Below are 12,782 nucleotides of genomic sequence, written 5' to 3' on the forward strand. Positions count from 1 at the left end.
CCCACCCGCCCCCCTCCGGCCTTCGCAAATCACTCCCTTCAGCAAAATCATCCCCGTTCCCAAACCGCCCCATTCGGACCCCTCAAAATCTCCCCCAGTCCCAACCCCCCGGGCATCAAACTCCCCCCACCCCGTCCTAACTCTGTTTCTGCCCTGGCAAAGTCACCCTTTGGCCCGGCCCAGCCCAGTCCTTTCCAACGCACTCGACCAGCCTCACATTTGGGGTCTCTCACCCCTCACTCCCCCGGTCCATCCCACATCCTGTTACTGGCAGGATAAGCAAACACGTGCGTTTTGTTGCCGTCTGTGAAGCCTTATCTGTCCCCATCTGACCCCACCCTACTAGAGAGGAGAGATGGCAACAACCAATAAAGAGGTGCTGAAGACAAGTGTTTTGACACCAACACCACCCCACCTACCTAAACTCTTGATAGATTTCTGTACCATTATAAGAGCCAAGGCACTTGATATGCCACTGAAATGCAGCCATCACTGGGGTGAATATTTAATTGAGGCATATAATTAATCTTATTATTTATATGTGGTAGCACCTTTGAATTGCAATCAAAGATTCATAGACTCTAGGACTGGAAGGGACCTCAAGAGGTCATTGAGTCCAGTCCCCTGCCCTCATGGCAAGACCAAATACTGTCTAGACCATCCCTGATAGACATTTATCTAGATAAGGGCTCCATTGTGTTAGGCACTGTACAGAGGTGTTGCAAAGAAGGCAGTCGCCATGTAAGATACTTACAAAAAGTCCTCTTCCTCCCCATCAACAAACAAAAAACAAACCAGCTATTGTGTGACAGATCAGATATAGGATCAGAGAACTGGAAGAAACCTTGAGGATCATCTAGTCCAGTCCCCTACACTCATGGCAGGACTAAGTATTATCTACATCATTCCTGACAGATCCTTGTCTAACCTGCTCTTAAAAATCTCTGATGATGGAGATTCCACAACCTCCCTGGGCAGTTTATTCCAGTGCTTAGCCATCATGACAGTTAGGAATTTTTTCCTAATATCCAACCTAAACTTCTCCTGCTGCAATTTAAGCCCATTGCTTCTTGTCCTATCCTCAGAGGTTAAGAAAAGCAATTTTTCTTCCTCCTTCTTGTAACAACCTTTTACATACTATTATCATGTCCCGTCTCAGTCTTTTCTTTTCCAAACTCAACAAACCCAATTTTTTCAACCTTCCCTCATAGGTCACGTTTTCTAGACCTTTAATAATTTTCGTTTCTCTTCTCTGGACCCTCTCCAATTTGTTCACATCCTTCCTGAAATATAACATCCAGTACTGGACACAATACTCCATTTGAGACCTAATCAGCACAGAATAGAGTGGAAGAATTATAGTGCCCATCTATAAAAAGGGAAATAAAAACAACCCAGGAAACTACAGACCAGTTAGTTTAACTTCTGTGCCAGGGAAGACAATGGAGCAAGTAATTAAAGAAATCATCTGCAAACACTTGGAAGGTGGTAAGGTGATAGGGAATAGCCAGCATGGATTTGTAAAGAACAAATCGTGTCAAACCAATCTGATAGCTTTCTTTGATAGGATAACGAGTCTTGTGGATAAGGGAGAAGCGGTGGATGTGGTATACCTAGACTTTAGTAAGGCATTTGATACGGTCTCGCATGATATCCTTATCGATAAACTAGGCAAATACAATTTAGATGGGGCTACTATAAGGTGGGTGCATAACTGGCTGGATAACCGTACTCAGAGAGTAGTTATTAATGGCTCCCAATCCTGCTGGAAAGGTATAACAAGTGGGGTTCCGCAGGGGTCTGTTTTGGGACCGGCTCTGTTCAATATCTTCATCAACGACTTAGATGTTGGCATAGAAAGTACGCTTATTAAGTTTGCGGACGATACCAAACTGGGAGGGATTGCAACTGCTTTGGAGGACAGGGTCAAAATTCAAAATGATCTGGACAAATTGGAGAAATGGTCTGAGGTAAACCGGATGAAGTTCAATAAAGACAAATGCAAAGTGCTCCACTTAGGAAGGAACAATCAGTTTCACACATACAGACTGGGAAGAGACTGTCTAGGAAGGAGTATGGCAGAAAGAGATCTAGGGGTCATAGTGGACCACAAGCTAAATATGAGTCAACAGTGTGATACTGTTGCAAAAAAAGCAAACGTGATTCTGGGATGCATTAACAGGTGTGTTGTAAACAAGACACGAGAAGTCATTCTTCCGCTCTACTCTGCGCTGGTTAGGCCTCAACTGGAGTATTGTGTCCAGTTCTGGGCACCGCATTTCAAGAAAGATGTGGAGAAATTGGAGAGGGTCCAGAGAAGAGCAACAAGAATGATTAAAGGTCTTGAGAACATGACCTATGAAGGAAGGCTGAAAGAACTGGGTTTATTTAGTTTGGAAAAGAGAAGACTGAGAGGGGACATGATAGCAGTTTTCAGGTATCTAAAAGGGTGTCATCAGGAGGAGGGAGAAAACTTGTTCACCTTAGCCTCTAATGATAGAACAAGAAGCAATGGGCTTAAACTGCAGCAAGGGAGATTTAGGTTGGACATTAGGAAAAAGTTCCTAACTGTCAGGGTAGTTAAACACTGGAATAAATTGCCTAGGGAGGTTGTGGAATCTCCATCTCTGGAGATATTTAAGAGTAGGTTAGATAAATGTCTATCAGGGATGGTCTAGACAGTATTTGGTCCTGCCATGAGGGCAGGGGACTGGACTCAATGACCTCTCGAGGTCCCTTCCAGTCCTAGAGTCTATGAATCTATGAATTACTTCTTGCTTACAACACTCCTGCTAATACATCTCAGAAGGATGTTTGCTTTTTTTTACAACAGCATTACACTGTTGACTCATATTTAGCTTGCGGGCCACTATGACCTACAGATCCCTTTCTGCAGTACTCCTTCCTAGGCAGTCATTTCCCGTTTTGTATGTGTGCAACTGATTGTTCCTTCCTAAGTGGAGAACTTTGCATTTGTCCTTACTGAAGTTCATCCTATTTACTTCAGACCGTTACTCCAGTTTGTTCTATCCTCCAAAGCACTCACAACCCCTCCTAGCTTGGTACTGTCTGCAAACTTTAGAAGTGTACTCTATGCCATTATCTAAATCATTGATGAACATAGTAAATGGAACCACACCCAGAATTTATCCCTGTGGGACCCCACTTATTATGCCCTTCTAGCATGACTGAACCACTGATAACTACTCTCTGGGAACAGTTTTCCAACCAGTTTTGTGCTCACTTTATAGTAGCTCCATCTAGTTGCATTTCCCTAGTTTGTTTATGCATTCTCATTTCTATTTTCTTCTGACACACCTAATTGCTCTTGCTATCCTTCCTGGTGTGTTAGTATGGAAATCAACCTGGTAGAATGAGAAAATGTAGATCCACTGTCTAGTAATATAACTCCAGGACACAGCATGTATGAAGATGTGTACCTAAGAACTCCATTCCTGATCAGACCACTTTTAAAGATTAAGTAGCTGGAACTGATTTGTACAGTTATACAAAATTTAAGAAAGAGAAGCTGTAAATTGCATTGCTGGAAACTGAAGAGTAAAGACTTACCGGTACATAAGTTACAATACTAGTCCCGTCAAGAAGTAGATGGCTAATACAGTGAGATATTTTCTATTTCCAATTTGAAAAAAAATTCCACACTCTGTCTTTCTTCAGCCATAGTTCTTGAACTGTGGTCATCTGCTGCATTTTTGAGTGTCATTACAGAAAATGAAAATAATTAAACTCTTGATCTGTGAGATGCCCATGTAGCATATTTCAGAAAGCAGTAGTGCAGTCGCTTTGCTGTTAATACTCTACACACACAGCAAAGAAACACAGCTAAGGAACTGGAATTTGAGGAGGGAGTGAGGGATGGAAGGAAAAATTCAAATAAGATGCATACCTTTCATTCATGCTTAGTATTCCTTGTCACGTTTCCCCTTCCCACCCCTAACACTTGAACGACATGGTAGAAAAATGCCCCCGTCCCCATAAAAAACACCCTAAAATTTTTTGACTACTTTGAGTGCTTGGCGTTGGTTTAAAAAAGGAAAGATTTTCTATAGATTTAATAGCCTGTAGATCTGTCCCAACGCTGAAGAGGCCTCTGTGCTTGCCTAGTAAGTACTCTTCATAAACATTTTTAGAATATTTGACCTTAAGCATGACCTGAAGATTAATAGGTATACATTATATTACTTTAAGTGGGCCTATTTTCCCCCTCAGTGGACTTGTGACTTCCATTAAGGCTAATGGGAGTAAGGTGTGTGCCTAAAGGTTAGAAGAAACTTCTAAAGGTGCGTATTAATGATCTCATAATTGCTGAGGTGCGGCTTCTTCATATGGAAGCAAACTAATTAAAAAATCCTATTGTATCTTGGGATAGCAACATACCTGGAATATATCATGTGTATGTTTCTTTGAGTTCTCTAATGCTTAGATACTGTGGGCCAAATTAAAGGTGGAGTTTGAGCCCTAACTCTGAACTTTCTTGTTTTTAAGTATCTTTTGTAATTTCAAAGTTGTATGTTAAGTTTTACTTTTTCAGTGTTTATCAGTTACCTCTAGTCAAGGGGATAGAGTTGGTACTTTTAAAATATATACATGGAAAAGAACATGAGATGTAAAATGAATCAATCAAGAGGATTTAGTGGATTTGCACCCCAAGGAAGAGCAGTTGTTATTGTTTGTACATTTATACAAAACTTAAAGAGAAAAGAAGCAGTAAATTGCAAGCAGTGAACATGATTTCTCCTCTTTCTTTTTAATGAATTTATATAGAATACAAACTGAATACTGGTAGTAAACATATTTGGCCCTCTCAACAGGGCATTTGAGCATTATGTGTGACATATGACAAAACACATGTACTTTGAAAAAAAACAATGACATGATCCTTGTGGTATATTTGTTGTCTGTAGTGTGTTTGTGGAGTACTTGCTGCTTGACTGAAATATACCATGAGGTCTGTTTGTTTGGGGGATTGTGTGCTGAGCCTAGCGGCCTGCTAGGCAAGGCTGAGAGCTTCTTAACGAGGCTTTGATCCTTAAGCCCTTTAGTGCCCATCAACCCTTAACCAGGGGGCAGGGCTACTGAGGAAGACCAGGGCTTTAAAAAGCCCACTCCTAAGCAACCAGAGGAGCTAGCAAACAGGGGTGTTTTGCGAGGGAGTTTAGTGGGGGGCTAGATACACTTAACATTCTTTAAACTTAAGGCCAAATACAGCCCCTGATAAAAACAAAACAACAATGGAATGAGCTGCAGGAGTAAAAAGAGAATGCAGGCAGAAGTCCAGCAACAGAGTGGGGGCTATCTAGTTTATTATACTCAGTGCAGCATGTATGATTATCTGTCGTATGGGCAGGTTGCATATGTGTGCATTAGGAGCAAGGAGCTCCTGGCCCTCAGAGACCGTTTATGGGCTTTGGAGATCAGAGTATCTGAACTGGAGCTAAAGGAGACAGGTACATGCATGAGAGTTTCTGGGACACAGTAGAATGGTCCCATCCCTGGTCTGACAGCCTATGTGCTGTTGATGAGGATGAAAGTCTCAGGGAAGGAGAACATCCAACTGGAGTAGAGAGAACCAATCCCATAGTTGGGATCCTCCTTCCAGATGATGTGATGGTATCCTCTCACACTGAGGATACCTCTCCAGGTGAGAGAACTCCAGTTACTGGGAAGAGAATGGTAATAGTTATGGGGAATTCAATTGTTCAACCTAGATAGCTGGGCTTGAGATAACCACAAGAATTGCATGGTGACTTGCCTGCCTGGTACAAAGGTTGTGGCTCTCTTAAGATATCTAGCGTGACGGGGCAAGGCCAATAGCTGTATTAGCCCCAGGTGAAACAAATCCCTGGTACCAAGATAAGTAAATGGCAGCTGCTCCAGGTCGATTAAGATACCTGGGGCCAATTAAGGTTTTTCCAGAAGGCAGTGGAGATTGCTAGGTTGATTGGGACACCTGAAGCCAGTCAGTGGCTGGCTGAAACCAGTTTAAAAAAAAAAAAGCCTCCCAGTTAGTCAAGTGTGAATGAGTGAGAGTCAGAGTCAGAGTCAGAAACTGTGAGAAGTTGTGCTGTTGGAGAGACTGAGTTGCATAGACCATAGTAAGTACAAGGAAGGAAACCCTGAGGTAAGGGTGAAGTGGAGCTTGAGGAAGTGGGGGCTGCTGTGGGGAAGTAGCCCAGGGAATTGTATGTGTCCTGTTCCTAAAAGATCAGCTACTATAGCTGATACTATAGGGGTCCCTGGGCTGGAACCTGGAGTAGAGAGTGGGCCTGCCCTTCCCCACCCCCACTTTGCACCCTGTTTAATCACTGAGACTGGGAGACAACAGATCCTGTGCAAGGGAGGATAGCTTCTCCTCACCTCCCTCACTGGCTTACGGTGAAAATGGCTCAGTAGACTGTGACCCTTGTCCCTAGAGCGAGAACGGTTAAGGAGAGGATCACAGTGAGCCTCTGAGGCTAGTGAAATCTGTCAGGAAACACAGGATCCATGAAGACGAGGATGGAACTTTGTCACATTAGATAGACGTGTGTGTAGTGCTGGGGAGAAGCCGATGGTCGTGGAACATGTAAATATCAATTGTGAGCCTACATCCCATATTCTTCATAGAGATATGCTTCTGATATGAATATGACATAACTGACATAACTAAAATATGTTATGCAAGATGGGTCATGTGAGGTATCATTGGAAAGGTTCTGTTTTACAGAAATTCATTATCCTATTTGTATGCATGTATCATTTCTGTATCTGAAGTTAGTAATATTGTTTACATTTGGGGAACGTCCGCCAGACAGTATGCAATCAGCCTGGATAGGCCATTTGGGAGAACAATAGGACTCTGAAGATGCTAATCTCCCACCTTCCTGAGAAGTTTCCTGGAATGCTGTGATCATGTCACTTGGTGCTGGATTACATCTTGGACTTCTGTATTTTTCCATTAGGGGGTGAAGGAATTGCACTGAAACAAAAGATTCGTACCATATGTAAATCCTATTTAAGGCAGGAAAGTGAGGTAATCAGGGTTCTTCTCCACTGACCTCCCATCCAAGAAGGAAGACTGCTGAAAACACCTGAAAAAACAAAGGAACTAAGCTCAGGGGGTTGGGAGGCGGGGGCTGAACCCACGTGAGAAAGGTCTAGCCTGTGAAAGGAATACCTGGAGATCTAAACTGCACTGCTTGCACCTTACCTTCAAGAAACTTTACAACCTACAAAAAACAACACTTAAGGTGAGAATTTGCTACTATTAACCAGTTAATTTAGTGTATTAAGCTTCATTTGCATGTTTTGTTTTATTTGCTCAGTAATCTGTTTTGCTATCCCTTATAATCACTTACAATTTATCCTTTGTACTTAATAAACTTGTTTTGTTTTCTAAAACCCAGTTTGTGTAATTCATAATGGGGGTGGGGTAGGAGGAAAGCTGTGCATATCTTCCTTCACATTGAGGGAGGGAGTGAATTTCATGAGCTTACACTATACAGTTTTCTGTGCAGTGCAAGATAATACAATTTTGGGTTTATACTCCAGAGGTGATGTGCACTTGAATGCCTGGCAATTTCCGAGCAGAGGTGATTGTAGTGTCTGTATGATTATACAGCTGGGTTTGTTCTGACCTGTGTGTTTGCTGGAGGAGGCCAGAGAGCTTAGTTCAGCAAAACAGTGTAAGGGAGCCCAGGCTGGTGGAGGAAGTAGGCTCTGAAACACCAATACATCAGGTGGCATCCTGGAAGGGGAGTCCAACCCACCATACCAATGACATAGGGAAGGAGAGAGGTCCTGGAGTCCATATTTAGGCTTTTAGGCAAGATATTGAAGTCAGGACCTCCACAGTATGTCTCTGTCTGAACCATATGCTCCAGGCTAAACCATATGGAGGGAGGGATAGCTCAGTGGTTTGAGCATTGGCCTGTTAAACCTAGGGTTGCAAGCTCAATCCATGAGGGGGCCATTTAGGGATGGGGCAAAAATCTGTCTGGGGATTGATCTTGCTTTGAGCAGGGGGTTGAACTAGATGAGATCCCTTCCAACCCTGATATTCTATGGTAGCTTTCTCTTAAATGGTTCAAGTTCCACATGCAGGGCCAGTTAGACAGGTAGAACTGCAGGGTCTCAACACATGGATGAGATGATGGTGTAGGGAGGAGGGGTTTAGATTTATTAGGAACTGTGGGAACTTTTTGGAAAGGGGGAGACTATACAGGAAAGATGGACTCCACCTAAAGCAAAATGGAACCAGATTGCTGGCACATAAAATTAAAAAGTTTGTAGAGCAGTTTTTAAACTAAGGACTGGGGGAAAATTGACAGAGATGAAGGAGCATATAGTTCAGTTAGAGAGATACCTTAGGGAAGGATCTATTAATGGAGATTCTTTCCCTTCAATTTAGGAGGGGAGGATCTGATGAGGAAAGTCAAATGAAAAAGTCCCAATCAGTTACAGATGCCCCCTGACTTACACAATCATTCCATTCCGGAAAGCATTGGATAACTCAAATTTTGCATACGTTGGAAATGTATACCCATACGTTATGCAAAAATTTCGTAACTCGAAAATCCTATTTCTGTCTTATAGAACTTTTTCCGTAAGTGCAAATTTGCATAAGTCAGGTCTTGCATAACCTGGGGAGCATCTGTACATTATGCAATGGCAGATAGGTAAAAAGTGATACTTTTTAAAGTGCTTATATACAAATGCTAGATGTCTAAATAATAAGGTGGGTGAACTAGAATGCCTCGTATTAAATGAGAGTATTGATAAAATAGGTATCACAGAAACTTGGTGGAATGAGGATAATCAATGGAACACAGTAATACAAGGGTATAAAATATATCGGAAGGATAGACCAGGTCTTGCTGGTGGCAGGTGTGACAGTATATGTGAAAGAAAGCATTGAATCAAATGAAGTAAAAATCTTGAATGAACCAAACTGTGACTTGGAATCTCTATGGATAGCGTTTCCATGCTCAAATAATAAGAATACAGCAGTAGGGATATACTACCAACCATCTGACAAGGATGGTGATAGTGACTGTGAAATGCCCATGGAGATTAGAGAGGCTATAAAAATAAAACATCTCAATAATAATGGGGGATTTCAACTATCCACATATTGACTGGGTACATGACACCTCAGGATGGGATACGGAGTTAAAGTTTCTTGACACCTTAAATTACTACTACTACTTGGAGCAGCTAGTCCTGGAATCCACAAGAGGAGAGGCAATTCTTGATTTAATCCTAAATGGAGCACAGGATCTGTTCCAAGAGGTGAATATAACTGGACCACTTCGTAATAGTGACCATAATATAATTAAATTTAACATCCCTGTGGTGGGGAAAACACCTCAGCAGCCTAACATGGTACCATTTAATTTCAGAAAGGGGAACTACACAAAAATGAGGAAGTTAATTAAACAGAAATTAGAAGGTATAGTGCCAAAAGTGAAATCTCTGCAAGCTGCGTGGAAACTTTTTTTTTTTTTTTTAAAGACACCAGCTTAAATGTATACCCCAAATTAAAAAACAGAGAACCAAAAGAAGTGCCATTGTGGCTAAACAACAAAGTAAAAGGAGCAGTGAGGCAAAAAGGCATCCTTTAAAAAGTGAAAGTTAAATCTAGCGAGGAAAATAGAAAGGAGCATAGACTCTGGCAAGTGAAGTATGAAAATATAATTAGGAAGGCTAAAGAATTTGAAGAACAGTTAGCCAAAGACTCAAAGTAGTAATAAAAATGTTTTGTAAGTACATCAGAAGCAGGAAGCCTGCTAAACAACCAGTGGGGCCATTGGATGATCGAGATGCTAACGGAGCACGCAAGGATAAGGCCATTGTGGAGAAATTAAATGAATTATTTGCTTTGATCTTCATGGCTGAGGATGTGAGGGAGATCCCTAAACTTAAGCCATTCTTTTTAGGTGACAAATCTGAGGAACTGTCCCAGATTGAGGTGTCATTATCAATTTGTTCCAAAACCTCCTCTAAACAGCAATAAGTCACCAAGACCAGATGGTATTCACCCAAGAGTGCTGAAAGAACTCAAATGTGAAATTGTGGAACTATTAACTGTGGTTTGTAATCTATCATTTAAATTAGGTTCTGTACCAAATGACTGCAAGATAGGTAATGTGATACTAATTTTTAAAAGGAGTTCCATTGGTGATCCTGGCAAGTACAGGCTGTCACGTTATTGACTTGAACTGGGACCATATCGAACCAAGGTCGTGTAGTGGCACCAAATCTGGTATAAAGGAGGTCTATGTGTCTAAGACAAGGTTATGGTTTGCTGATTATGATTATGCTATTTGTATGCATATATCACTTTTGTATTTAAAGTTATAAGTATTGGCTGTATACTGTCTGTATTTCAAATTATGCTGTGCTTCTGTATGACACCCCAAGTTGGTGTCAGCTCTCCGTAGCCTGTTTGATGGCCCATTAAGGACCATCGGCTATACAATTGACCCATTGAGAGAAGGCAAATAGGCCTTGTAACTCAGCAAAGTATGCAGGGACTTGCCCACGTGACTCCAGATTCAATTTTGCTGAAATTTTCCACAGTAAGGACAAAGAGGGGTTCTTACACCTGGAAAAGACTAAAAGGCTGATGCCTCATCTCCATCTTGTCTTCAGTCCTGCTTCATACCTCTGGAAGGACTTTGCTACAAACGGAAGCTCTGCACAAAGGACTGATGACCCATCCCAGCTGTAGATGCACTCCAGAAACTTGATTTGAATCTGCAGTTTATTCCATCACTGCTGCAAGCCTGAACCAAGAACTTTGCCATTACTGTATGTACTTGATTCCATGTAACCAATTCTAGCTCTCATCTATATTTTTTCCTTTTACGAATAAACTTTTAGATTCTAAAGGATTGGCAACAGCATGATTTGTGGGTAAGATCTGATTTTTATATTGACCTGGGTCTGGGGCTTGGCCCTTTGGGATCGAGAAAACCACTTTTCTTTTACTGGGGTATTGGTTTTCATAACCATTTTTCCCCATAAAGAGTGGCACTGGTGGTGATGCTGGGAAACTAGAGTGTCTAAGGGAATTGCTTTTGTGACTTACGGTTAGCCAGTGGGGTAAAACCAACGTCTTCTCTGTTTGGCTGGTTTGGTTTGCCTTTGTGTGCGTAGAAACCCCAGCCTTTGGCTGTAACTGTCCTGCTTTAAGCAATTTGTCCTGAACTGGCACTCTCAGTTGGGTCCTGCTAGAACCAGCATTGTTACACAGTCCAATAAGTCTGACTTCAGTACCAGGGAAATTGGTTGAAATTATAGTAAAGAACAGAATTGTCAGACACACAGATGAAGATAATTTCTTGGGGAAGAGTCAACATGGTTTTTTGTAAAGAAAAATCATGCCTCACCAGTCTACTAGAATTCTTTGAGGGAGTCAACAAGCATGTGGACAAGGGTGATCCAGTTGATATAGTGTATTTAAATTTTCAGAAAGCCTTTGACAAGGTCCCTCACCACAGGCTCTAAGCAAAGTAAGCTGTCATGGGATAAAAGAGTCCTCTCATGGATTGGCAGCTGGTTAAAAGATAGGAAACAAAGGGTATAATTGGTCAGTTTTCAGACTGGAGACAGGTATATAGTGGTGTCCCCCAGGGGTCTGTAATGGAACCAGAGATATTCAAAGTATCCATAAATGATCTGGAAAAGGGGGGTATACAGTGAGGTGGCAAAATTTGTAGATGATACAGAACTACTGAAGATAGTTAAGTCCAAAGCAGAATGTGAAGATCTACAAAGGTATCTCACAAAACTGGATGACTGGGCAACAAAATGGCACATGAAATTCAATGCTGATAAATGCAAAGTAATACACATTGGAAAACATAACCCCAACTATACATATAAAATAATGGGATCTAAATTAGCTGTTACCACTCGAGAGAGATCTTGACATCCTTGTGGATAGTCGTCTGAAAATATCTACTCAATGTGCAGTAGCAGTCAAAAAAGCAGAATGTTGGGAATCATTAAGAAAGTGATAGAAAATATCATTGCCTCTATATAAATCCATGACACGCTCGCATCTTGAATATTGTGTGCAGATGTGATCGCCCCATCTCAAAAAAAGATTCAGAAAAGGGCAACAAAAATGATCATGAGTATGGAACAACCTCCATATGAGGAGAGATTAATAAGATTGGGATTTTTCATCGGGGGGGGAGAACGACGACTAAAGTGAGATATGATAGAGGTCTATTAAAATCATGACTGGTGTGGAGAAAGTAAATAAGGAAGTCACTTTCCTCATTTACACAAAAAGCAGGGATCATCAAATGAAACTAATAGGCAAAGATTTAAAACAAAGAGGTATTTTTTTTTTTTACACAATACACAGTCAACCTGTGGAACTCTTGACCTTCACAATATCCTCTGGCAAAGACTGTAATAGGGTTCAAAAAAAGAACTAGATAAATTCATGGAGGATAGATCCATGAACGGCTATTAGCTAGGATGGGCAGGGACATGGTCCCTAGCCTCTGTTTGCCAGAAGCTGGGAATGGGTGACAGGGGATGGATCACTTAATGATTACCCATTCTGTTCATCCACTCTGGGGCACCTGGCATTGGCCACTATCAGAAGACAAGTGTAAGCCGGTACGTTCGGGGCCCGTCCCCTCAGGTGCGACGGGGAGCCAGGGCGCCTCCTTGCAGGAGGCCGGACTGCTCAGGCTCCGCTCCCGTACTCGAGGCCAGAGCAAAATAAAAGTCTATAGGCCCAAGCCCTCAGGTAGGGCAGG

At 41.9% G+C, this 12,782-nt stretch overlaps 1 long non-coding RNA gene across 1 annotated transcript; it reads left to right on the top strand.

The window, feature by feature from the left end:
- The first annotated feature begins 4,210 nt into the window (after nt 1-4,210).
- On the top strand, nt 4,211-10,886 carry LOC142046390 (uncharacterized). Its single transcript, XR_012655364.1, has 3 exons — nt 4,211-4,301; nt 6,775-6,947; nt 10,616-10,886. It is a non-coding gene; the product is annotated as an uncharacterized LOC142046390 (long non-coding RNA).
- The last annotated feature ends 1,896 nt before the right edge of the window (nt 10,887-12,782 follow it).

Source organism: Chelonoidis abingdonii, chromosome 2, assembly GCF_003597395.2.
Source record: "Chelonoidis abingdonii isolate Lonesome George chromosome 2, CheloAbing_2.0, whole genome shotgun sequence".
Classification (NCBI taxonomy): Eukaryota; Metazoa; Chordata; order Testudines; family Testudinidae; genus Chelonoidis; species Chelonoidis abingdonii.